Source organism: Hippopotamus amphibius, chromosome 8, assembly GCF_030028045.1.
Source record: "Hippopotamus amphibius kiboko isolate mHipAmp2 chromosome 8, mHipAmp2.hap2, whole genome shotgun sequence".
Lineage (NCBI taxonomy): Eukaryota > Metazoa > Chordata > Mammalia > Artiodactyla > Hippopotamidae > Hippopotamus > Hippopotamus amphibius.
In genome coordinates this window covers 122,604,548-122,632,234 of record NC_080193.1, presented here as the reverse complement: position 1 = coordinate 122,632,234, position 27,687 = coordinate 122,604,548, and the positions used below count along the sequence as shown (strand labels likewise).

The following is a 27,687-nucleotide window of genomic DNA, read 5'->3' as shown; positions in this document are numbered from 1 at the left end:
TCTTCTTTTTCATCTTCAGTTTTTTGGCAGAAATCTGTGTAGGATGAAGTAGAGCAGAGCAAAAACTATATCAGTAGGAACAACCTAATTAAGCAGGGCATCTAAGTCCTTCAAACAAAGGAGATGGGCAACTGGAAGACACCCTCATCCTGAGAAACATGGAGAGTCCTGTGACCCAGGGGCTGCTTGTGCTCCAAAGGTATTAAACAGAACGGCCAATCCCTGGCCTGGTTTCTTGCAACTCTGCCACTGTCCTGACGTCCTAGAAATTGATGCTACCTGCTTCCGTCATGCAGGCAGCTTCTGGGGCACTAGTGATATGCAAAACAGCATCAGATAAGGCCCTCTGGTGAATGCCCGAGGATTTTCTGCATTGCAAGTGATTCATCACGATTGATTGTGCCTGTTCCTATGTATCATGTTTATTCTTGTACCTTGATGCTGTTTTATTCTTTGGGATTTCTTTTTGGCTTCCCAGATGACTCCTTCTCACTCCCCCAGTGAACACCAAAAGTCAAAGACATAATGATTTTTTAATAAGGAGCCACATGGAAAGTAGAGAATTTAATGACAGCACTCATCATTTTCCTTTTCAATTATTTGCTTTCTAAGGCAACAAAAGAATGGAAATATTTTCTTTTAGAAGAACATTTGTTTTGACTCTTGGTCTCTTCTGAACTTCAAACCGCCTTTTAAGCACCCCTTGCTTTAAAGGACACAAATGGAAAGCAAACATTCATAAAAATGGACCTGGTGCTCAACACACAATACGACAAAGTGTGTTGAAATTTCAAGTTAAAGAAAATGCAAAAAGAATCCAAAGTTCTCGAGTTGCACAATCTCTATTTCCAAACTGTGATTGACTTGCGTCTCTTTTTTTCTTTAACACCCACTTCCTCTGCCTCTTTCTTATCCCGCTCCGTCTCCCTAATCTCCCACATCCCACCTGTTTGTCTTTTCTGCCTCTCTCTTAGCTCTTTGAAGTCTCTGGCATTTTCTGTCTCTGTCTCTGCATGTGTATATGCCTACCTGTCTCTCATCTCTTTGTCTCTGTCTCTGACCACAATACTGCCGGTGAACTAGAAAGCACTCATAAAATGTGTCATTTGCCTTGTTTTGCAGCTATATTGTATTAATTTCATTTTCAATATTTGCTTCTACAAATCAAAAGATTATATTAACATTGGGACGAGTTTGTCCCCACAAAAGATATAACGATTAAATTAAGGCTGTATCTCCAGTTATGTCTCATGCCCTCACATCAGTTGCAACAACTGAGGATTTGTTTTATATGTACTTACACGATAGTATCTGCCACCCGCATGACAAAATGGGGCACACTAAGAACTTAAATCCACCTTAGAATTTAATGATATATTTTTATAGAAATTCATCATTCGTGTCCTGGGTTATACGAATACTATAACTTTTCATTGAGGAGCACACGGTGCTTTCACATGTATTAAGTAGACTTCTAAACTGTTACATGGCATCCCATGTTTTTCTGATGAAAAAACGATACTCAGGGATAAATAAGTCCATGACAAAGCAAATATACAAAATGAAGCCAATTTGGACCCAGGACTAGAAAAAAAATGTCTTCCAAAATCAGGTACCAGCCTAATAGTGATAACAACACTGAGCAACAGCATCTGCTAAGAGGTCCCCTAATATCGGGGCTCTAGGACCCTGGAAAAACAAATACACACTGGCCTTAATCTACTCATTTTTTGTAAGAGTCTACTGAACCCTCAGTGTTTACACCCTTCATCCACAAATGACGTAGCATAAAAGAAACTGATGCTCTTTCAGTGTTTCCCAAACCACCTGAAATCTCATGGGGACAAGGAGATTAAAAACATCTTCCTGCTGCCAAGAGTTTCTAAGCTCTTTTCCTAACAGTAATATTTATTCATGTTTTAAAAATGGCAAAATTGGAAGAAAAAGAATCTTTTAGGTGGGGAGAACTGAAGTGATAATATTAAAATAAACATGAGAATTTCGTAAATATCTATAGTATACATACAAAATACATCTATCCTCATGACAGACAATACTCCCTCTTGAGGAGCTAAACTTACCTGGTTTCCAGAGAGATTTCTATGCCCAAAGGTCTAAATAAACATGAAGCCATTGAGTTTTCATTTGAACTAGATGGAACATTAAAAGCTTGAAATGTGCTTATCATAAAAATCATGTGACAAGAGTACAAGTTCCCACGTCACTCAAATTTATTACAGGCTACCAGCCACTATTCTGTCCATCTGAATGTGAATTCTTGAACATGTACAATCATCTGTTTAAATATATTTCTTGAAGAGAATAGAAAAGAGAGAGGAGGTTCTAACATACTTGGATTAAACATAAATCTTATTTTTACCTAGTAAAAATGTGAGACAAACATAAAAAGAAAAAGGAACTGTAGTTCATAAAGACAAAGGAAATGTGGGAAGTCTGTCACATCTTTACTGTACTTAGCAAAGTGACAGAGGACGACAATGTAAATGAAAACAAGTTAGAAAAACTAAGACGATATTGGGCAGGGGAGTCACGAAATTAGCAAAATTCTCTTCCCTCTCCTTCTGATACTTTTTTCCTTTTCTAAAATGGATATTAACTGTTTTACATTTTTGTCATATACTTCATGAAAAAGTTCCCTGAGGTGTAAAAGCTGATCAGCCAGCAATGCTTACCTTGGTTTTTAAGAATACCATCCACATTCACTTCTGCATTCGAGCACTGTATGAGGTAGTACATTGAGAGAGAAATAATTCCATCATTTCAACCTGGTGCTCCTGTAAAATGTGGTGCCAGGAAACAGCCGACAAGCAGTGCGTCTGAACAAATCATATGTCCTGTAATTGCTGCTTAGCTCTAATTACTATTGAGGATAGTGTTTGCAACTTGATTCCAGGGAGAGGGCAGACTACCTTCTGACGACACTGAACCAAATATATCCTAAAAGACTGACAAGTAACTTTCTTTCATGTTATTCTTCCGAGTATCTCCCAGCTACTCAGTAACTACAAATCTGACATGGTAAAAATGAAATCAAATAATCTGACACCCACCTCTCCTTTCCAACAAAGCAATTTAATTCTCAGATTCTGTACTTATTATATAATAACAATTTGGAATTGTTAGTACCACTCAGATTTAAGTGGATTGTTTTTTTTTTTTTTCTTTTCTAGGTGGGCAACTAAATCTTTATTTTGAAATTGCTTTTAAGAAAGGAATATGTTCTCAAAATATGAACTTTGTTTACATTCTGCTAGTCCAGACTAATTTATTTGCATACCATTAGACAGAGAATGTTTTCTTTTCTGTGGAGTTTTAGGTTTTAAACAAAGATTCACAATGTATAATTCAGAAAGACTAAAGCAGATAATTTGATGTTGATAACATTAATAGGGATGTTTATGTACTTCCACTCAAAAAATCTAATTTCAGTTATACGGGAGAATTATCACGGTGAAATTAGCAGTTGTGTAGACTTGGAACTAAAATGATACATTTATTCATATATCTAACTAATTTCACTGTCCATCTAGTGACCTCTGACCATATGATCAGAATAAGGCTTCTGATATATCTTATATGTATCTGTATAAGGTTACACAGTGTGGCGATGACCAAATGGTTGTTTTGCTTCTGCTAAGCTGATTGTCACTGATACTGTTGCGTTAGCTTAGTAGGCATTTGACTGAATGAGAGAAACTTTAAATGACATGGTTGCAAATGTCAGGAAGGATTTTGCACCTTTGGTTGTGCAACTTTTAGCACATTTGTCAACCATGGCCAACACTTTAGTGACAATGTACAGCACAAATTACACCCACCCAAATTCAGAGATTTGGTATATCTATTTCAGTCAGATTTGCACGGTAACTATCAGGGACCGTTAAACCTAAGGGGATAATTAGATGCGGCAATCAAAATGGTAATTATAAAAGCGGCTCTTAGAGATGGAAGAGCATATCTCGAGGCCTCAGTTGTTATGAATAATAACAACAGAGGACTCTAAAGGGAACACAGTATGCTGGCTCGATACTTATTTTCCCCCAAATAATAACTGTGCATTTCTCGCTCATATAATAGTTCTTCATGATTAAAATAAAATGATAGTCACTGCTGTGGTTTTCACGTTACTTTTTATTTTATTTAAAAAAATCTGTACCTATGATAGACCTCTCCGAAGAAAACTCTTTGCTCAGTAGGGATTATGTTGATGCGCCCTTTGAAGTATTTTTCTTTCACGGAGCTAGGCAGAACATTCCATTCTTTTTTGTCCACCCTTAAATCATGCCTGATCCTTGGAGTAATTTTCTAGAACATTTCCAGGTCTGACACACTAGTCCATCGTAAAGCTCCCAGATCCTTTACTTGTACCTCTCGTAGGTCCTTCGCTTATAGTTCAGTAGTATACAAAGTGTGGTCCCCAGACAGCGGCATCAGTATTACCTGAGAACTTGTTAGCAAAGCAAATTCCCAGAATCTATCCCAGGCCTACAGAATCACAAACTCTGGGGGTGGGACCCAGCAATCTGTGTTTTAACCAGACCTTCAGGAACTCTGAAGCACTCTGATGTTTGAGAACCACTGGTCTATGCATGTATGTACTAAGAGTAATAGGAGAAAGGGATAAGGAATAGTGAAGACTCTATGGGACAAACTATGGGAGATATATAGGCTTATTAGCAGAGGGGTGACATTTAAGTGGTGATCTAAGGGATGGGAAGAGTCTGGATGAATCTGAAGGAGGCACCAGACATCTCTTACCAGGCTAAACCATCACACGTGCCCTTGAGTTAATGCAGCCCCACAAATTCCAAGATCTTTGTCCATTGGTCACCATCTTTTAGTCATTACATTCTCAAAGAAAACAAAGAAGACTTTCCTCATTCTTGTTAGCCTCTTAGTCTACCAACTATTCTCCTTTCCCTTAACTTTTAACCCCTTTTAGAGTCGCCTACACTTCTTTTTTCACTTTTCTTTTTTTACTATCCTTTCACTTCACAAATCCTCTGATTTGCCTTCTGATTTCTCCAGCCTCATAAAATTACAATTTTGAAGTCCTTTATCAGTCTTCCTTGACCACTGTACCATTGGTAAAATATGATCCCATTTCTGAAACACCTCTTCTCTAAGCTCAACTTTTGTATTTCCAGCCACCTGCTGGACCCTTCACACCTGTATCCATTTGTACCTCAACTTCAACTTGTAGAAAATTAGTCATTCCAGACCTTCCACTACGTCCCCCAGAGATATTCCTTCTTCGGTGGTCTTTGTTTCACTGCCTGGCGCCATGAGTCTTGCAGGTACCACAGACTCTGAAACCTGAAGCTGTATTTGACTTTTCCCTCTTCCCTGTTCTTCCTGAATCAAGTTAGTTATCTTTATGGCCTCTCTTACCTCCTTCCCCTTTTCATATCCATCACCCATCACCTCCATTTAGGTTCTCATTAGCTGTTCACTAGCATTATCCTTTAATCATTGTATCCCCACTGTACTCAGCTGAATTATCAAGAAGCATAGCTCAAATCAATCATTTTTCTATGCAAATGTCTTCCATGGCTCCCCTCAGTGAGTTACGGGCTCTGAAATCCAGTACACCTGTTCAAATCCCTGCTACGTACCAGCTGGGCAACATTAAAGGAATTAACTGACTTGCTAAGCCCCAGTCTTCTCAGCTGACAAGCAGGGCTAAAACAGTATTCATATCTCATAAGGAGACCAGAAGGAACTAATGCATGTAAATTCTTAAAGTGCAAAGAACACTGCAGGACTTATTGAATAATAAGTATTATCATCACCATCACCAAAGCCATTGCCACAGAATACAATTCCAACACCTCAGTTCAGCATTCATCACCATCCTCAAACAACCGAAAACCATTTCCTTACTCACACTTTCTAAGTTATGTTAAACTGAATTATTCTTCAAGGGCAGAAAACCAAGTCTTAGTTTTCTTTCTGTCTCTGGCTCCTCAGGCAGTGCCTTACACCTAGTAATTGCTCCAGAAATGTTCACTGCATGAAGCACTGACCTGTTCTTGTACATATGCACTTTCTTAGTTCTATCACTTTGTTTACACTGCCATGTTTCCCAGGGTGCCCTTCCTTCACTGTCCCCCTTCAAATTCTCTCCATTTTCAAGTGGCATTTTAAATGCTATCTCTTCCAGGAAGTCTTCCCACTTCCATCGGAAGAAAGCATCTTGCTCTCCTCTGAATCTGCGATACTTTTCATTTACATCTCCCTAGTGGTACTTAAGACATTCTATTATATATGTGTCTTCTTCCCAAAGGAGCTATAAGCTCTTTTGGGTTAGAGACCAGGCTTGATACATTGTGGTTTGCCTAGTTCCTTGCCCAGAGAAGCACTCAATAAACGTGTTGAATGAACGAATGAGGTAGGGGAACATCTATCAGTACATTCTGAGCTGTTGTATACCATCTGATTAAAGGTTTTCTTTCTCATTGATAATTATGATGGTCTTCAAAGAGTAAATAGATTATGAGAATTACAGAAACAAGCTTAAGAGGGTTCCTAGTAATTGGGGTGTGTTCCCAACCTTGGGTTTAAAGTTAGTATTCTAGAACTAAGAAGCATTTTTCATAGAAACAAAGTCATAAATGGTCACTGGATCCTGGGGTAGTCCTCAAAAGCTTAATTAACCCACAGATGTGTTAGAATATTATGCTAGCAATAGCACCTCAATGACAACATTATTATAAGGAGTCTTGAAAAGGAGTCAATATCCAGTGACTGTTTATGAAGATGTTCAGTCTTCCTTGCAAAATAGAAAACCATGAATTTTGTTTTCTTCTTTATATAATAAGATGTACTCAGAAAGCTATAACCAAAAGCCAATTTTCTTGTGTATTCAAATGATTACCTTTCATTGCCAAAATGAACGTGATCTGGTTAAAGAAACAATTTATAATTGTCAATTATAAATTGTAAATTTAGAAAATGGAAGTCCTCTGTAAAACTGTCTATATGTTTGAATTTTTAGAAATCAGAACTTATTTTCTTCTTTACTTACAACTCTAAATTTCAGCTCCTTTGTCTTCATTTTGCATAATTTAAAATTGACTACGGCCCCTGATACTCTAGCTTCAGTTCCTTTACCGTATCCCCTGACAAATACATAATGACCTGTTAACAAACTTTTAATTACATTCATTAGGGGAACCCGTTATTTTAAATTAACTCTTGAGTGAGTAAATAATCCCTTTTTAATGGAAAAATGATTGCCTTTCCAATTATCTGAATTGTAATTTTAGATTTTTACAAATTTACTTATTTAAAGTAGGCAAGCCTATAAACAAGAGGTTATCTATGAAAAAGACGCATTTCACTATTCCTTTTTGCTTCCCCTAGCACTGAGCTAGACATTACTGGGGTCCCTGGTCCTTAAGAAGTTGACCGTCTAGTTGAAGAACAAAAATAATGTATGTGAAATAATTAGAGACCAATGCAAAGGCATATAAAATTTAGTGTGAATTACAGGCACTCATAGAGAAGTAGCACAGAAGAGAAAATAACTTCCACAAGGGCAGGGATCTTTGTTTTGTTCACTAATGTATCCTAAGCACCTGGAGCTGATTATGAGCTCAAAAAACAGCTGTGATACCAAAAGGAGAGAGAAACTGGGGCTAGAATGGCTGGAGACAGTTTCATTGTGAATACAAGACATTAGTAAGATCTTAAAATACAGTTGTCCCTTGGTATCTGCCAGGGATTGGTTCCAGAACACCTGCGTTGATACCAAAATCCATGGGTGCTCAAATCCCCTTTATAAAATGGCATAGTATTCTCATGTAACCTATGTACACCCTCTGTAAACTTTGAATCATCTCTAGGTTACTTATAATATCTAATACAATGTAAATGCTATGTAAATAGTTGCCAGCTCACAACAAATTCAAGTTTTGCTTTTTGGAACTTTCGGGAATTTTGTTTTTAGAATATTTTTGATCAGTGGTTGGCTGAATCCTCAGATGTGGAACCCGGGGACGTGGAGGGCTGACTGCATGCGATTCCATGGTTCCTCCTCTCGCTCGCCAGCTACATCCAGACAATTAGCAAGTGCTATTGTTTCTACCTCCAGCATACACTGCAAATCTTTCTGCTTCTCTACATGTCACTGCCCCATTCTAGTCCAAGCCATCATCATCTATCCAAGAGCTGCTAACAAACAGCTCTTAACAGACCTTTCTGAGACAACTTATGTACCCGATACTTGGTTCTCCACACTACAGCAAAGCAAAATATTTAAAAATACTCTAGAGCATAATGGTTTCCCACTGCACTTTGAATAAAATCAAACACCTTACCATAGCCTACAGTTACTACACGATTAAGCCCCTGCTTACTTCCAAAACCTCAAGCTGTATCACCTCTCCTTACCCCTCATCTACCCCCACTGCCCCTGCCCAAGATCTAAGCTTCCATTCTCTTTCCCAAATATGTCAAATTTATACTTATCTCAAGGCTTTTGCCTTTTCTGTTCTCTCAGTGTGGAGCTCTCCCCAATTCAGTTATATCTCAGTGCAGTAGAGACACAATTGAGGCCATCAGCAAGGCCTTTTCTCTGTTACATTGTTCTATTTTATTTACTCCATCCACTTATGTCTCTAAAATTATCTCATCTTATTAGTGTACTGGTTCATTGTCTCCTCTCACTAGAATATAATCTCCATGAGAGCAACAACTATATTCTAAGTGCTCTATTTCCAGCTTCTAGAACAGTGCCAGGCCTGTGGCAGGCCTTCAATACGTATCTCAAATGAATGAATGCCTACACTTCTCCAGCTCTGTCAAGTATTCAACATGGAGACACTTTTTAAGCACCAAATAGTTTGAAGGACTCCTCACATATTATTACCACACCTTTTCCTTAGTATTCATTGATTATAGGCAACACTATTATGAAGTCAGTAACATTTAAAATAAAGGTACAGGCATACCTCAGAGATTTTGCAGGTTCAGTTCCAGACTACCACAGTAAAGCGAATATCTCAGTAAAGCAATTTTTTGGGTTTCTCAATGCATATAAAAGTTATGTTTACACTATACTGTGGTCTCTTAGGTGTGCAAACAGTGTCATGTCTAAAAAAACCAATGCATATACCTTAATTAAAAATACTTTATTCCTAAAAAAATGCTAACCATCACCTGGGCCTTCAATGCGTCATAGTGGTAACATCAAAGATCACCAATCACAGATCATTGTAACAAATATAATAGTGAAGTTCAAAACATTGTGAGAAGTACCCACATGTGACACAGAGACACGAAGTAAGTAAATGCTGGTGGAAAAATGGCATCGACAGACTTGCTTGATGCAGGGTTACCACAACCCTTCAATGTGTGAAAAACGTAATATCTATGAAGCACATGTGAAGCCAAGTGCAATAAGATGAGGTGTGCCTGTGTTTCATTACATGTAGGGCTGACATCCGTTTGGCAGGAATATGTTGGGTATGTGTGAAACGTGGTATTTCTTTAATCTGCCAGACATGTGGTGCATATTTCCCTTTATTGGTACACGAGGTTCCTCAGCCCACAGATATTAGGGGACCCACTGATTGTTATGCAGCCTTGATTAAAAGATAGAAGAATGGGAGCTGTCCTCGTTAGAGCGTTCTCAGGACAGAGAGAAGAATAAAGTTGGTGTAAAGCCTTATCCTAAACTAAGGATAACCTAACTTATTTTTTGAACCCTCTCACACTTAAAGTACAATTTATCGGTCATCTCCACACATTTGTATAACAATGGCTAACACAGCACATTATATGCCACACTGTTCTAAGCACATTATGCATATGTTAATTCACCCGATCTTCAAATTAATACAGCAAGGGAGGAACTTGCTGTTATCCGTATTTTCTAGATGAGAAAACAAGACATACAAAGTGTAAGTGTCTTGCTCAAGGTCACAAAGCCGATAAGCAGCATAGCTGGGACTCAAATCCACATAGTCTGGCTCTAGAGTTGATACTTAAACCACTATGCTATGCTGCCTCACTGATATAAGAAGGTACCTTCTTTACATTAGTAGAAAATCTCTTGCACCATACATAGCATATAAGAAAAATTACATATCAGATGTCAGCTGCTTCTAAATATGCATGTTTCACACGTGAACATTTTCAAGTATAGTTGTTTTTTCTTATTATTGCCAAATAAAGGTCTGAAATGCTTAGCAGCAAGTGATTTCATGAATCAGTTCTCTATCATGTGGGAAATCGTAAGGAAAATCTAAATCAAATATCAAATCTCACCGTGCCTCCAATATCACTGTGAAAAAACAGCATGATTTTCTAGGACACACTGTAAAGTCTGAGGGGATAAGATAGCATATCTTAAAATGACTTGAAACCAAAAATGGATTTGTAAGTGTTATTTCCAACTTACCAAGAAGGCTCTATCTTGACAGATTAGAACATGAGGCTACAGACCTTACCTTGATACATAAAGTTTGTACATGTGCAAACCTCAGTGATTTCTGCACAGTATTGGATCAGGCTGTTTGTGAAGAAAGTTCAATATTAGCTTATAGAATTAAGACAGGATTCCAGTAAGACTCAGGTTGTTTTGTCATTTATAAAAGGCCTTTCATTTATTCTGCCATCCATTCCCTCTGTTGTAAAGAGATTAATTAGCTATCTTGTGAGATGTGAATGAATCAAGGAGGAGCTGAGTCTACTGAGCACAGCACATGTTTTGCAATATGACCCTATGTAATAAATCTCCAAATGGGGCCTGTCTTCACTTTTCTCATATGAGACTTGGCAAGTGGGACATTCTGAGTCTGACAAGCCACTTCTCTGCTCCTCAGCTGACAACTCTTTTACACAGATGTCAGCTGAAACTTTTACTGGGGCACGTAGGGGATCACAACTTTTGAGTCAGGTCCAGCCAAGAGAATGCCACATCCCTCAGCTCTCCGTGGGCCCCACCCCTTCTCAACAGCAGCCAGCTTTCCTGCAAGTCAGCGCAGCTCCAAAGAGCCAGCACACAATGAAGGTGAGAGAAGAACCGGCTGTCAACATGAAGCTGGCTTAGGGAGTTCCCTTGTAAGAAGATCATTAACGAAGAGAAATCTCTGCATGTCTGTGATCTTTTCTTTTACAAAGATTTCGGAGCTTGGGAAGAGATGTGAAGAAACTTAGGGCCTTTTATCATGGTGTAGTAGCTTTAGAGTCAGACCCCAGTTCAAATTTTGCTTCTGCTATTTACTAGCCATGCGACTTCGGAGAACTGCTTATTATCAGAACCTCAGTTTTCTCATCAGAAATAATACTTGCCTTTTTTAGATTTGGAAAGGGAAGAATAATAGAACACATATAAAATGCTTAGCACGGTGTCTGCCATGGAGGATGCCTTCAATAAATGATAGTTCTCTGTCTCACATCCTGGAAAGGGCCAGGTGTTTCGAGCTCCCTTTTCAAATATGCCTCCAATGTCCTTAGCATATTCCATTTTCACTGGCTTTGTTCTTGTTTTGGCTTTATGCCAGGGATTCTTAAATTAGGATCTATGGACCCCCCTCCAAAAATTATATGTAAATATTTGCAACCATGCTCCTTTATGGGAGAATAGATTTAATCAATTCTCAAAGGATTCCGTGCTTCAAAGAGATTTAAAATTTTTCATATGTCCCTGAAAAGTTGCAAGCAAACTGAATGTCTTTTGCAAATCAAATCTGATTTTTAATGTACTAGAAAAACCAGTGAATAAAGGAAGTCTGCAATGAATCACAAGTCCTTGTTTCATAAACTGTATATTTAAGCCAGAGTTTTTTAGTTTTTACAAAAGATTCACATTTTCAATATCAGGTCTGCTTAAAATAGAATATATAGTGATATTACATGCTTAGTAGGTAACTTCTGTTAACAATTTACAATGTAGCCTGGGGATCAAGTTCAGGTTTAATGTAAGCTGAAAAAGAAGGAACTCCAAAAAGTCCCTGCTCTTAACTGGACAAAACCTTAGTGATCGTCTGCTCCAAAGATCTCATTTTATGGATGAAGAAATTGAGGTTCTGAGAGGTTACATGACTTGCCCAAGGTCATCTCAACAGTTACAGACAGTAAGAATAACAGCTGTAAAAATAATGACAGTGATTACGATGATGATGACAGCAATATGATCTACTGAGCATTTACTTGATCTAAGCCTTTTAAAGACTTTAACCTCATGTACTTTCACCACAATCCTAGAGGAAGATTTTATTACCCCTACTCAGCAGATGAAGTATTCTGCCCAGGGCTCCACTGCCAGTAAGTGGACAACTCAGGATTCAAACCATCTCACAGCTCAGAACCCCGTTTTAGCTCGAAAGACTGTGCTCTTAGGCACTGAACTGCTTCCCAGAATACAACAGAACAGAGTCACATGGCCTTGTATAAACAATTAAATGGTTACTTAGGAAAGATATATCTACAACCTTTAAGTATGTTTACATATTTGAATGGAGTTTTAGAAATACTGTATTAGTCCTTGCCAGTGCTAACACTCTCACAGATACATACCAGGACTATATATACTAGAATAAATCCAGGTCATCTCCTGCTTGCAACGTCAGCCTCAGATACAATCCTCTCTGGCCATGTTTCTCCCTAGTCTGCAGGGCAAGGAGATCAGCCCACGTGGAGTCTATGCTCTCCCACTGCCCCTTCTAGGCCACATTCTGGGTACCCGGGATTCCATATGTCCACTCTCTAATGGCCCTGCAGCTACTTCCTGACATGGACTACACCTGTGTGGGCCCCAGGAGTGGAGAGGCAAAGGCAGATTCTAAACCAGGGCATGGCATGGTGAGACTCCCATGTAAGGAACATCAGTGGCCAGAGAATGGATTATGTGTACGTGCAAGAGGAGCTGGGGGGGCAGGGGGAGGAGGGGGAGGGCTAAGTGTCCAAGTAGGTGGCTTCATAGTAATCCAGGGGAGAGACAATTCTGGCATGAACTGAGGGTTAGGCTGTAGTGAGAAAAGACAGATGAAAGGGGTAGAATCAATAGGCCCTAGTAACTGATGTGATATGGGGCTGATACCCAGTGGACTAAAGCAATGGGTAGATGAAGGGATCGATCACAGAGAAGGAACACAGAGGGATGGGTGAGCCCAAAAGGGAAATTTGCTTTCTGAGCTTTGACCTCAGCACCCCTCAAAGTCAGGGCTCTTGTTTTTTACCTTTCAATACTGCACACTGAGACTATGTATTCAGGGTCTAAGGGCTAGGGCTGTGGTGGCCTCTGTTTCCCACTCTGCTCTGTTTCTTCGCCACCACCAGGAGGAAGGGTGGACAAACGACACCCATGAAGAAGGGAATTCTTGAAGGAGGCTCTCATTTATAATGCGTCTAAGATAATCATTTGTTTAAAATACTCAGCCACCATAAAAATTAGCAAGACAATTCGGCAAATGACAATGTGTCTGAATTTCCCTAATTATATTTGATTTGGGGTTGTCTCAAATATTATAGCAAGGATTTAGGTTTAGTCAATATTTCAAGGTTTTGCTCTCAAGTATTGATGTTAACTTAGTGTTTATCCTTCAAAGATAAAGAAAGTTAGAAAATAGCTAATTTGTATCCTTCTCTAATATATCTTCTCAGACTTTACACATGCAGTTTATAGTATATCTATATGAAAAATTAATCCTTATCAATATTTCTGAATTATAGTCTTTTCTCAATCTCCAAGATTTTTACACAGGCTATCAATACCGGAAGGGACAATTTTAAGTAATAGCACTCAGTTTCAGATAAAAAAATACAATTTTTATTTTTTATTTTGTAAGGCCCAATATCAACTGATAGGCCAACAATCCTCTGTGAAGCTAGCAGCTAGCAGGAAAAAATTAAAACAAAAACAAACAAACAAAAACCCCTAAAGGATGGGTTCAGTTCTTGAAAACAAACTTTTTAAACGTAAATTATATCAATTTGCTCAACATGGATGAATATTAGTTTTCATTATTCATTACTTATATCACATGCAGTATAATTGGGTCTTTTTTAAAAATCTAAAATTTAGGTTAAAAGCCAAATTTAAGAAAGTTACTTTTGAACTTTTTAACAATTGTGCTGTGGGAATTTTTGAAGTTAAAAGAATTGAAATCAATACCATGTAAGGAAAAAAAGAAAACAAATGAGAAAGCTTTCAAGGGCTTCATCAATATTTTAAACAAGCTTGAAGGAAAAAACTCAAGTTGTTGTGTCAGCAATGCCAAGGTTACTCAGATCTAATGCCTATGTGGCTTTGGATAAAATTTCTAATTTTTTTATGTTTCAGTTTCTTCAAACATAAAAGAAATAGAATCAAAACAAACTCACCAAAATGCCATAGAAAATAAGGTTTATAATGAAGTCTAACATTCATTTGATAAAAAGTATAGTGTTATTATTAGATCCATCTTAGTTTTTACACAGACCTGTATCCTTATGAACCAAAAGGAATGATTTTTAAAATCACTTCTTTACTATAATCATCTTTAAGACTGATAACAAAGTCTTTCCCCAGGATAAATGGGCAAATATAAATTAACAAAATGAGGGTACTTTAATGGAAGTACTACCCCTGCCTAGATTAAGGGATTTGAATCCTACACATAAACGGCATTTTACAGAGAGGGGAACATAGCTACACCACAGTCTATTCAGGGAAAAATAGAAGCGCACCTTTTTGTGGGTAAAATACAGACCAAAATTGATATACATTGGACACGCAGCATTGTCCTTGTTCAGAATGTGGTACAATAACATGAACTTTTCAGCTGATCCTTCTCGAAATTGTTAGGAGTTCTCTTAGTGCAGACAACAAAGCAGAAAGTCCATGGAAGCAGAATCTGAACTATTTCTGCTTGGCTCTGAGCAAGGTATTTATCTGTTTCATCCTGCACAAGCAGCAGAGTTGACTGAAAAATATCCCTGAGTAAACAACGGTAAAATCTGCTGGGTAACCACGAAAATAAGAACCATTGACACACCTGCATTATAGTCAAATTAGTTATAGCTACTTACAGGAAAAGACTATTCAAAGCCACAAAACTTATAAACAAACTAGGTGGAAGCGATGCTAAAAGGAGCTAATCTAAAGTCATACTTGCACACAGAGGAACTTATATCTTCACATGGCATAAATCATTAATGTTTATCTGAACAGATACAATGAATAGATACAATCATCTTCTCTTATGGTTCAGAAGAGTTAGGTAAAGATGGAGGACAGTGCGGGAAGCAGGTTAAGGAGGCAGGTTGATAGGAGAGAAGTGGGTTTTGCCCAAGGAGCTTTTTGCAGCATTTGCTCTCTCCCTCCTTCCTTCCCTCTTAAACTTCACTATAGCCCTGCATTCTGGGATATGTCTCTCCTGCCCTTCTCTGGCCTCTCTGATCAAGTTGTTCTGTCTCTGAGGTCTGCTCTTCCTCTTCTGGTTCTGTGGGTGTGCATGTTTGGGTTCCACCATTGGCTTTCTGCTGGTGGCCCTCTACACCCTCTTCCTGGGTCATTCCTGCCTCTCTGGGCACTGTTTCTGCCAACGACTGCTACTCAGAGCCCTGCCTCTGCCCCAAGCCTCAGCTCTGTGTATCCAGATACCTACTGGCTATTACCAACTGGATGCCCCATAACCACCTCTAGAACCAAACTTATTTGGGCTGAAAGATATTACTCTGAAATGGGAGAGGATGAAGTTACTCATTCTAAAGGAATATCCTGAGATAATAAAAGACCAGTTTAGAAGAGGAAGAGAGCCAGTGCCAAAGAGTAAGAAAAGGAAAACTTAATGTTTCCTATAAACCTTTACAGAACAAGAATTATATATTTTAACAGTACTTTTAACCATCTGAGTACAAATTAAACTTAACTTACTTGAACTTTAGGTTCAAATGAAGGCTGGCCCTTTGTTCTGTTGAGTTTATTTTGCTCCTCACCAAATGTTAAAACCAGATTGAGAAACAGAAGTAGAAAGGCTGTTTATTTGGAATTCTCCTTGGCCTCCAAGCATTGCTCCTTTTCTCTGCAAAGTGGAGAAGCTCTCAAAGGCCACTGTCTAGAAGTGAGGCTCCAATGTGGCAGCTGATTCCACCCCCATCTTTGATGCATAAAGCTAGACCCAGGGGAAGAATGCCAACCAAAAAAAAAAGAGGAATAACATATTTCTCTCCCTACCAGAATTTCCGTGTGAAAAATAAGTAGTAATTAGTTATGTCAAAATGCTTTGGTGTCATTAAAATAAAAAGGAATTTTTTAAAGGTGAGGTGTTCATGTTTTTAGATTATGTTCTCCACCTAATGCTAATGTAATGCTCACAGAGTATTTAAAAATTTTGAAGTGCTACAAGATTTTCATTGAAAGTCTGTGAGAATTTCATTGTGGGTTCCTTTTTAAAGTAAAAGTCAAAACAATTTGAATTATGATATGTTTGCAGAAAAAACTTGAACTTGATTCTTCCCCTAGACAACTGCTCTCCTTGTATTCAAGTTAAACGATGGCAGCTCTACCATAACACTTGCCTCCTATATCTCCTTTTCTTCTCATAGCCACACAACCACCAGCTCCTAGATGTTCGATGCTCTAATATGAATCCTCCAAATTCATCCCTGACCTCTTCCCATCACTGCTGGTCACCTTCACTCCACTTTTATTCTTCTTAGATCCATCTACCAGGCTGCTAACAGAACAATATATCAAAAATGCAAATTGAAACACATGACTCTTCTGCTTAAAGTCCTTTTTACATTCGTCTGTTTAACAAATGCTTTCTGAGGGGCCACAATCTGTGTGTCAGATCAACGCACAGTGTTGGGACTGTGGCAAGAACAATACCAACAGGGTCTCCATGCCCATGGACCTTTGCCTTCATCACGTGATTTACACTAATGTAGCTTAAATGGTCCTCCACAATGAGACCTCTATCATCTGAGCTTCATTTTGTATCATTCCTGTCTCAAACACTGCGTCAGCAACGCACTTCTGTTTCTCGTCCTCTGTACACATCATGTGATTTCTCACCTCTGTGATCTTCTCCTACTGATCTTTTGCTCTACCCCTCCACTTTCATTTGCCTATTTTACCCATTTTTTAAGAGAGATCTTTCCTTGAACAACAAAGCTGGGTGAAGTATCCTGTACTACCTACATTCCACATCACCATACCTCACCACATTGTGTTGCAAATGTCTCTATCTATCTATCCACAATCATTTCAGGTACACCTAGTTCTACACAAGTATTCACTTAACAACCACCAAACTCAAACATAATGGTTTATGTATTTTATAATGATTTCAGAGAAAATTGGTGGCAAAGAAATGTTAATATTACAGACAATTATAATTTAGGGAAGAGGGCAGGAGGCAGGAGGTGTTTGGATCCCAGCTCTAATCTCATATCCACAATGGGCTTAAAAAACTCAGATATAGATTAAATCCAATTGATTGGATCCAGTAATCTATGCTGGACTAGTTCTAGTAATCTCTGCTACACTAGTATATTTGCCTTCCTGATCGAAGTATTAATAATTGTGTGGTATATAAAGACTTGTCCTTTTGCTGGAGAAAAAGGGATTAAGGAAAATCTCTTAATAGATGACTTCTAGCATTCTGCACACAGGATATAAGAAAGAAAGCTGAATATGAAAATATACTGAGGCAGTAGAAACTAATCATTACCTATAAATGTACAAATATGACATGGAGAAGAAGTCCTATGCCACTGGGCTACTAGAGTAAAAACTAAAACTTTCTTTGAGACCTTCAGAACACTCCATGAGACAATCAGCAGGTTATCCAGAGCCAGCTGGATTGAAGGGATCTTGTTTTTCAAGGCCAAGATTAGTGGGGAGTAAGCCAAAGCTATCTCCTCAGATGAGATTTTAGAATATTTTTTTCCATTTTAAGCTACTTCTAGTTCTAATTTGAGTAGATAATATAAAGTTGATGATAGAGAAGATATATAATTTCACAGTGAAACAAAGTTTCTCTAATAACATGCCAAAAAGTATACATGAATATACCTCCTTTCCATCTGTAAGACCTATGACTGTAATTCTCTAATTACACAGAGCTGGTATTACTTTAAATAGAAACTCTGCCCATGCTACATCAGTATATTTCTAGTAGGAAATGTGGCAACCAGACCTGTGCTCTTTTATAATTACTAATCTTGGGGGGAAAATCAGGTTAATTTAAGGATTTATTAAAACCTTATAAGTTGTATGATTTCATATTAGAAAAAAAACTATAATTGATTTTTAACAAAAGTTTGGATAATTAGGTTTCAGTACTTTTTGTAAATTACTAAAATGAATAGTAGTTCTGTCCATAGGGAGGGAAACAATAAATAAAATGATTGCTTTGTGGTTTGAACTAAGTCTGTGTTCATTCAAAAGAAACCCCAAAACTGGTGGCTATGAATAAATGTTAGTGGGCTTGAATTTCTGTAAGTTTTCTTGGGATGATATATTTAACTCTCATAATGTTTTTACACTGACATATGTCCATTTTTATGGGTGATGCCTTAGAGGGCCAGGATAGGGAGGGTGGGAGGGAGTTGCGGGAGGGAGGGGATACAGGGATATATGTATAAATACAGCTGATTCACTTTGGTGTACCTCAAAAACTGGCACAAGAGTGTAAAGCAATAATATTCCAATAAAGAGCTTTAAAAAAAAAAAGAAAGAAAGAAGCTAACAAGTCTAAAATTTTTTTCCTGCTTTGGCAATTACTCACTATTTAATTATATATTGCTATGTTGGCTAGACACCTTAGACATTAATTACCTAACTAATGACTGTACTCGGAATACGGTACGTATGTGGGTGCTTGTGTGCATATCCATACACACACTAATATATTCTTCATATTATGTTTTTATTTATGTATGTTGCTCATTTAAGAACCATAAACTCCCATTCACAAGCTCAAATCCATTTATACAGTCATTCAAATATTTCTTAAGCATCTACTATGAACCAGGCCTTGTGTTCGTCCTGAGTAAGACATGGTCTCTGCTCTCAAGAAGCTAGCAGGGAAATCACACTGAGCATGTATTACAAGGGCAATGAGTGAGTTATACACCAGGTAATATGTAACTGCCCTTTCTGAGTACATACCACAGATTAAACCATATCTTAAAACTATAACAACTATACACAAAAACAAACTGATGTCATAGGTTTATTTATCTTGCCTTCCCAAATCAAAACTATCAGAGAGTGTGTGGCTGGCTGACCATGTGTGCACAGTCACTCTGAGACCATCTATGAGGCATAGAAAGAAAATAATTTTATGCTGTCATCCACCTTACTCATCCATGTATTCATAGTTGCCCTGATCAGATACTGAGAACCAGTTAGGATTAACTCAAGTCATCAGTATTATTAATTCCCAGTCAAGATGATTCAGAATTGACTAACCCATGTACCTAATGAGAAGCAGTTCTTTTACGTTCAAAGTCATTTATTCTGTTCCTGAAGCCTGAAAGTCACACTGGCCCTTCACTGTTTGTTCAGCTGATCACAAATCAGAGGTAATGACATTTACATTGCTAATAGACTTTGCTCTAACTGTGTTAACTCCTGGTTCAGCGTAGTTTCTTCTACCTGAGAAAAGCTTATTTGACCTCCTGCATGAAACTTTAACTAGAACTAATTATCTGAATAAGAACATTCCCTTACTCATACATCCACAAACATGCATACATATTAAATATAGAAATGTATGAAATTCTCTCATTACCTATTCCATATGAGAATCATGACTGATGGGCTAAACTAATTAATTTACCCTGACATACACATTAAACTACTTGAAAAATCTGGGCACATTAGGAGAGTACCTTTCCGTCATTGTGGTTGACTGAAGTCAATGTGACAACGACTTCTTATTTTAGGCTTATAGAATCAGACTAACAGAAAAAATATACATTTCAATGGATTTAATCCTGAATAATATGGGGAACAGACATAAATAATTTGACTTTTCTGTACAGCAAATTTCAAGTAGCTGAATCTTTGCTTCTTTAATGTTCATTTGATCACAACTATTAGCATATGTTGACAATTATTGGTGTGAAATGAAAAATGAGAATTTCAAACTCTGTTTCATTTATTAATGAGCACTAAATGACCTCAAACCAAAGACAGATGACTAAAAACATCCCACTGGCTTTCTTAAAGTATAACTGGTAGAGTTTAAAATACCTGCTAATTGTTAACCGTTTTAATCTGTTGCTTGACCAGGCAAGAATAAGTACAAACAGACAGATGTTGAGGTGACAGTGAAGATGCTCACATCTCAATAAAATTCGTTATGAACTTTCACACTTCTAAAACTTGTAAAGTGTTTTGAGATCAGTCAATAGCCTACAGAATTTGAATACTATTTTATCCTTAAGTCTAGTAAAATGTATACATTTTGTTTCAGAGTTAAATTCAATGCAACAGGATTTAATATGTGCTTGAAAATAATAACCAACAATTTTGAACAATTTTCTATGCAGCAGGTGCTATGCTAAGTGATTCCTATGCATTATATAATTTAATTTTCATTAGAACACTATGAGGTGGACTCTATTATTTCCATGTCACAGAGAAGATTGAGGAATTTTAGTGAGTTAAGTAACTTGCCAACTTACTGTTAATAAGTGACAAATCTTGGATTGAAACCAAACTTTAGTAACTCCAGAGCCGAATTCAAACTCATATTTGGTCTACTGTGGACTAGAAATTAGAAGGCCTGGAATAAATCTCAGTGTCAATCAATTATTATCTCTGAGACCTTAGGGAAATCACTGAACTTCTCCAAACTTCAATTTTCTAATATATAAAATAGAGCCAATAAAACATTCCAACCATTCTCATGGAGTTGCCATGAAGATTCCAGAACTAATGTAAGCAAGAAAACTGTGCTTTGCAGCGTGCTTTGTAAATATCATTTTAGTACATTGCAATATCTCAACTTTTTATAACACCATTTTGTGGGGCCCAACAATGACATTAAACCAGATATCTCATTAGAGAGAGAGCCTTTTGGAAGCCACTGGAACAATTTTTTCTTCTACTATAGGACATTTTAGGTAGATTACTCTGGATGGCACAGGACAAGTATTAGAAAAAATATTCACACTTTGTGGGTACCATGATAAATAAAAGGGAGATCAATGTTATGAATTGATATTTGTGTTCTCCCAGAATTCACATGTTGAACCTTTAATCCCTGATGTGACTGTAGTTGGAGACAGGGCCTGTGAGGAGGTGATAGTTAAATGAGGTCATAAGGGTGGGGCCATAATCCAGTAGGGCTGATGCCCTTATAAGAAGGGGTAAACACCAGAACACTATCTCTCTGCCCTGTAAGGACACAGAGATAAGGCAACTACTCACAAGCCAGGAAGAGAGTTCTCACCAGAAACGGAATCTGTTGAAACCCTGATCTTGGACTTCCTAGTCCAGAACTGTGAGACATAAATGTCTGTTGTTTAAATGGCTGGGTCTATGGCATTCTGTTATGGCAGCCTAAGCAGACTAATACTACCAGTGTCATGTTCATCCTTCATACTGCCAATGTCACCTAAAGAGCAGGGCCAACTGAGCCCTGTCCAGGTACCAGCTGGATAGCAGTGTGGTCTGATAGATCATATGAGGGGCTGACAACCTACAGTTGGGGCCCATAAATGTCAGGATGTCACAGGCAAGCTTAGCACAAATGGGACTCTGTACAAACAAAACTAAACAAAACTGCCCAAGTTCAGCAGGTTAAACAGGTTAAAGTAAATCTCCTCAGGAAAGCAATCAAACCAAACCAAGAGAAAAATGGAAAAAACATTCCTAAAGATGCAGTCCCACATCTGTAAGTATGAATTATTGCTAAAAGTTTAAAACTGAATCCACGCAAAAAGTAGATAGTAGAAAAATTCTGATTAACAAAATTACAACTGAGCAAACAAAAGAATTTCTACATTAAAAATAAGTAACATAATTCACTTCGTATCTTTCTTTTTCCACCAGAGCACAGGTCCTAAATTAATCTACCAAAGTTTCCTGAGCTAGAAGGAAAACCAGCTGAAGCCATTACATATAAAAACAAGTACACTTTGGAATATTAATTCTGTAGCTTATTTTCCTTAGGATGAATGTAAATCTTATTTCTTGGGAGTTGTCTCGATTTATAAGATAAGCAAGTTTTCAAATGCAAATATGGCTTCTCAGGAAGGTCTGTCCTAAGTTCTGGCTAGTGAAAAAGTCATAGTTGATAAAATGTTGCCACCTACCTTCTCCTTTTACACTAATCCTCTTCCAGATGATTTAAAGAGAATATCATTTGGGGAGCGTTCATTTCATGTAAGTCACTATTCCAGGTGCTTATGGTGGGCTCTTCTGGTTTTCGTGCCAATCTCCAATACCAGAAGTATTGTTAGTTTGGCCAAATGGCTTTCCAGCTAAAGAAAACATTTCCCAGCTTCCATTGCAGCCAGCTGGGGCCACGTGACTAGGTTCTGGCCAATAAGATATAAGTGGAAGTGATAACTTCTGGGTCATGCCCTTAGAAGGGAAGATGTGTTTCCTTTAGGTTTTCTCCTTCATGTGACCTGGGATGTGGAAGTGAGGGTGAGTTGAACATGTGGGGGAAAAAAAAAGGAATGCAGACCAGAGGTGGCTAAGCAAGAAGATGGGGTAGTCTGAGCTTCCAAAAAGCATTCCTGGATTGTTAGGTGAGATAGAAACAAGCCTCTAGCTTGTGAGAGCCACTGTATTCTTGAGCATTTGTTATAGTAATCTATCCTGTATTTACATTAGTAGAGGATTGTACATACCCCTTGTGAGATATCACTATCCCAGTTTTACTAGATATGCTCTCCTGTGATGTAAACTTTTTTTGGTTCCAAGTATCCAATAAAATTTTCCAGAGAATCATCCCATATTGATGGTAATTTGGAAGCAGAATTAAATTGGGCAAAGTTGGTAATTTAGAAACAGAATAATGGGACAACATGGTATGGGAAAGGAATTAACATAGGCAGAAGATAAATGAGATAAATGGTACAGCAGACAAAGAAGATAAAACAACATCAGGAAGTCAAGCCAATAGTAACTGGCTATCAAGAAACTGAAGTTATAACAAGGGACACTCGGTTCAAAGTTGAACCTAATTATATCAAATTTAACAGTACAAGATAACCCAGTAGACTCACTGAGCATCTAAGGACACTTAGATTGTACAAAAAAAAAAAAAAAAAAAAAAAAAAAGCCATAGTGGGAGAGATTGAAATACTCTGTCTACTCATCCTTGACATTAATTTGACAGGCAGTTTGGTCAGGTCTAAAGAAAAGCCAATCCATGGAAGGAAAAGATCATGGCTATATCTGAGGTGTACTATGTCTTTCCGTGAATTAGAATCAGTTCCACAAACCCCTATTTTTCTAATAAAGTACCTGACAGTTAGTTACCAACTCCTCCAGGAAATATCCCTCTTTATACAAATTGTTCCATTAGGAAAATTATGGAGAAAAAGTACACTAATTCTCCTGGACTGTGCAATGGAGGGCTAATCAGAATGCCTTAATAATTTACAAAATAATACAGTGGAAAATCATAATGACTCAGAAAAAGATCAGAGGGATTTTTGGTGTGCATTTTCTTTATTCTCAGAAGGCAACATATGTGCATTCATTCAACATTTAACAAACATTTACTGAGTGCCTACTGTATGGCAGGGACTTCTTTAGATATTGGGGAGATAGCAGAAAACAAACTAGACAAATCCCCTGCATATTTGGAAAATATACTCAAATGCATATACTGTAGATAATGTCCTACACAAGTGAATATAACAGCCTTTCGATGTGTGTCGGTAATTTGTATTTTTAAAATAAACTTTATGTTTTGGAATAAATTTGACTTTACAGAAAAATCACAAAGATAATACAGAGAGTTCCCATACTCCTCACCCAGCTTCCTCTAATGTGAACATCTTATATTATCATGGTTCATTTGTCAAAATTGAGAAATCAATATTGGTACATTTCTATTAACAAAAGTCCAGACTCTATTCATATTGCACTAATGTCCTTTCCCTGTCCAGGATACAATCCCAGAATACCACATTGCATTTACTCATCAAGCTTTCTTAGTCTCCTCTAGTCCCTGACAGTTTCTCAGTTGTTCTTCTTTTATCTTGACCTTGAAAAGTTTGAGGAGTACTGGTATTTTGTAAATATTCCTCAATTTGGGTTTATTTAAATGCTTTCCTCATGGTTGAACTGGAATTACGAGTTTTTTGAAAGAATACCACAGAGGAAAATGCCCTTTTCATCACTTCATACCAAGAAACAGATGATAGTGATAACTTATTACTGGTGATGTTAACCCTGATCCCCAAGGATGCCTAGTTCTGTTTATTAAAGAATGGTATTTAGAAACCCAGATGTGAACATTGGGTGTGCTGAACGCCACTGGGATGTCATGGTTTCCACCCTTTTCTTAGTAAGTAATGTGATTTTAAAAATTAAATAATTTTTGAATGTCAGAACAAATGAGCTCCATTTCCTTAAGACTGCATCAAAAAATACTAAACTATCTGGGAATACATACATATACGTACACACACACATACACACACACACACACACACACACACACACACACAATAATTTGGAGATGGCAAAATAATGTTAGGTATAAAATGGTATAATGAATTCCTTAAATGTTACATTTCTGTCCTTTAAATTGTAAGATGCTAGGTCTTACGGAATTTACACATGAGCACACTTACTGTAGCAGAAATGTGTTTTGGAAGGCTCCTTAAAAGAAAGAGGGAATGACTTTCTTCAACCTGCCCTCCAGTCTGCTGCCTGGCAAACGAAGTGGTGACTGGAGCTCTAGTAGGCTTTTTGAGTACCAGGGCCATATTTAGGACTGCCAAAGTGTTGAGCTAAAAAGAGCCTTATTTCCTTAAAGAATTTGTGGAGGCATAATACAAATCCTGGATTGCAGACCTCCAGATTTCTACTGTGTGGGAGAAAAATAAACTATCTCCATAAGTCATTATTATCAGAGCTCTTTTTCTGAAGTCGAGTGCAATTCCTAGCTAATATAGGTAGTTTGAAGAAGAGGCAGAGAGAAGTATTTTCTATAACAAGTACTTTAGTCCATGTAATCATCAAAACAACATTATGCTTATAGTTGAGAAAAGTAAAGATTAGTGACATTAATACACTTGCTTAGGTTTACACAGCTCAATATTGAAACTAAGCCAGAATTTAAACCAAACCCTATTTTCCCAGCACAACATGCTAAGATGTCTTGCTTATGGTAGGTACCTAGAACTATGTCAGTTACTAGCAATGAGTACAAACATACATTATTATACATCACTGAACAAGTAATACAGGACAGCATTTAAATAAGTAAAATTATGTATATGTAAATATGCAACAAAACGGAAACATGAATCCATAGTTTGAGCCCTGCTACTGCTCTCCGTGCTCAGGCTTCAGACAGCAGAAGTGACATCAAGGCCACTTTAGAAGTATAACTTCAGAACCTACTGCCTTCAGTCCACATATGTAGTTTTTCTCTCTGGCTGGAATGGAATACCATTCAAACTATCCATCAATCTATCGTCCCACTTATGCACTCATATTGACTGAGCATCTACTATATGCCAAGCAAACTGTTACTTCCTGCATATACCTGTTAGTTCCTGTATATACAATTTTGAATAAGGCACAGTTCCTATTCGCCGAAAGCTTATATTTTAGTGAGGGAAATAGAAAAATAAATAGTATGCAATTACAACAGAATAGTGTTTCTCAGCCGCAGCACTAATGACATTTTGTACTGAATGATTCTTTGTTGTAGGGGCTGTACTTTGTAGGATATTTAGCAGCATCCTGGCTTCTACTCACTAGGTGCTGGTAGCACTCCAACACTTTGTTACAACCACATATCTCTAGAGATTGTCAACAGGTACACATACAATCATTTACTTTATCTGGCTGAATTTTACTGAACAGTCAAGCCTCTGTGAAAGAGTTATTTCCTCCAGAAAACCTTTCTGACCTCACGTCTCCATTGTTAATTACCCATCTTTTGTAGTTTTATGGAGGCTTATACTCTATTATAGTAGTTCTCAATTGGGTTGGGAGGGGGAAGGGAAAGAGTAGGAAGTAGGAGGATAATTTTTATGTGTATCAAGAAGGCCTTCTAAGCACGTGCAATAGTACTGTATATCTGGGAGAATAAAAGTAGTTTAGCCTGCTTAGAGTGGGCAGGTATGCCTGAGAGGAAAGTATGACAAGGTACATGTGCATGCAGAGGAATGCAGGGTTCTAATCATGACAGGATAAAAGACTGTAATCAGAAAAGGCAAACATTTGGGGAAGAAGGAGTTCAGTTTTGGGTGAGTTAAATTTGAGTTGCCTGAGGGACAACCAACCAGGTGAAGATGTTCAAAAGAAAGTTAGATTTTTGTTTCTGGAACATAAGGACATCACTCAGGCCAAAGAATAGACACTATCTACATTCAGAAGCCATATGTGTAGATGAAAAGACCCAGGGAAAGTGTAGAGTTCCAGGAAGGAGGAGCCCACAGACCTGACAGTGGCAAAGTGAAAACAAGGGTGATCACGATTCACAGAGGGCAAATGAGAGAATTTCATAAGCATGACATAAAGATCAACTAGGATAAGGAGTGAGACACTCCAGTGGAGGTGGCAATTGGGTAAACATGGTTGCCTTTGTGAGAGCCAAGTTATTGATGTGTTCTTATAGTGGGCTGGGGTCAACGAGAGACACTCTCAAGAAATTTGCATGGTAGGGTAAGGGACAAACACACCCAGAGTCAAAAAAAAAAAAAAAAATCAAATTGAACGTGAGTATAGATAGGTAAGAGGAATTTTAAGCATGAGTTCTGACTTCAGGTTAGCTGTGGACACTGCTAACAGGCTCTATTCTTGTTTCTGGCTCTCTGAGTCTCCCGGGTATTTATATTAAGCTATCTCATAGAATTTCTGAATGTAAGCACAACCAGACTGTTTTCGCCTCTTCACAATATGCCACATGATTCAGGGTGATTTAACAGTGCCCATTTACTTGTCAATGGTATGTATTCTGAATAAAGAATCAATTTTTTATATCTGACTCATTCGGCACTAACATTACTGAGTTCCCTTCAAAAACACAATGATTCTAATAGTTTAAAAGCAAGAATTTCAAAACAATAAGCCATTTTATCAAGCTCTAAAAATATATTTACATTAAGTGTGTTTATGAAAATCTTCCCTTGAGTCTTGAATAAATGACTCCAGGGGACGCGAAAGCTGAAGGGATAATAGAGACCTTCCTCTTCTTTCTTCACCCCTCATCCATTCAGCGATTTTAGACAAATCACTTCCCTCATGTCTTACAGTTCTTTCCCTTCCACTCCATAGCCTTACTCTCACCTTCATCACCTCTCCTTTGTGCCTCTGTAATAACCTCCTAACTGGATTTCTTCCTTCTAACCTTTGCTCTAAGTCTTTGCCATTGTTTGATAGAGTGGTCTTCCTAGAACACATATATGAACAGTTGACAAACCCTACTTGGAACTATGTCATGGCTTCTCACAAAAATCCAGAATTGTGTGTCATGGGAAGCCTTTTCCATCTGTTCCAGCCATCCCTGGAATATT

General features: G+C 37.8%; 1 protein-coding gene across 3 annotated transcripts in view; it reads right to left on the bottom strand.

Moving 5' to 3' along the window:
* ZNF385B (zinc finger protein 385B) overlaps positions 1-27,687 on the bottom strand; it is a 305,087-nt gene that overhangs the window by 95,163 nt on the left and 182,237 nt on the right. Inside the window, exon 1 of one of the 3 annotated variants that reach the window (XM_057747108.1) lies at positions 2,694-2,742. The exons of the other annotated variants lie outside the window; for them this stretch is intronic. The gene's annotated coding sequence lies outside the window, so the exon portion shown is untranslated. Of the gene's footprint in view, positions 1-2,693; positions 2,743-27,687 lie in introns of those variants that run through there. 3 annotated transcript variants of the gene reach the window in all.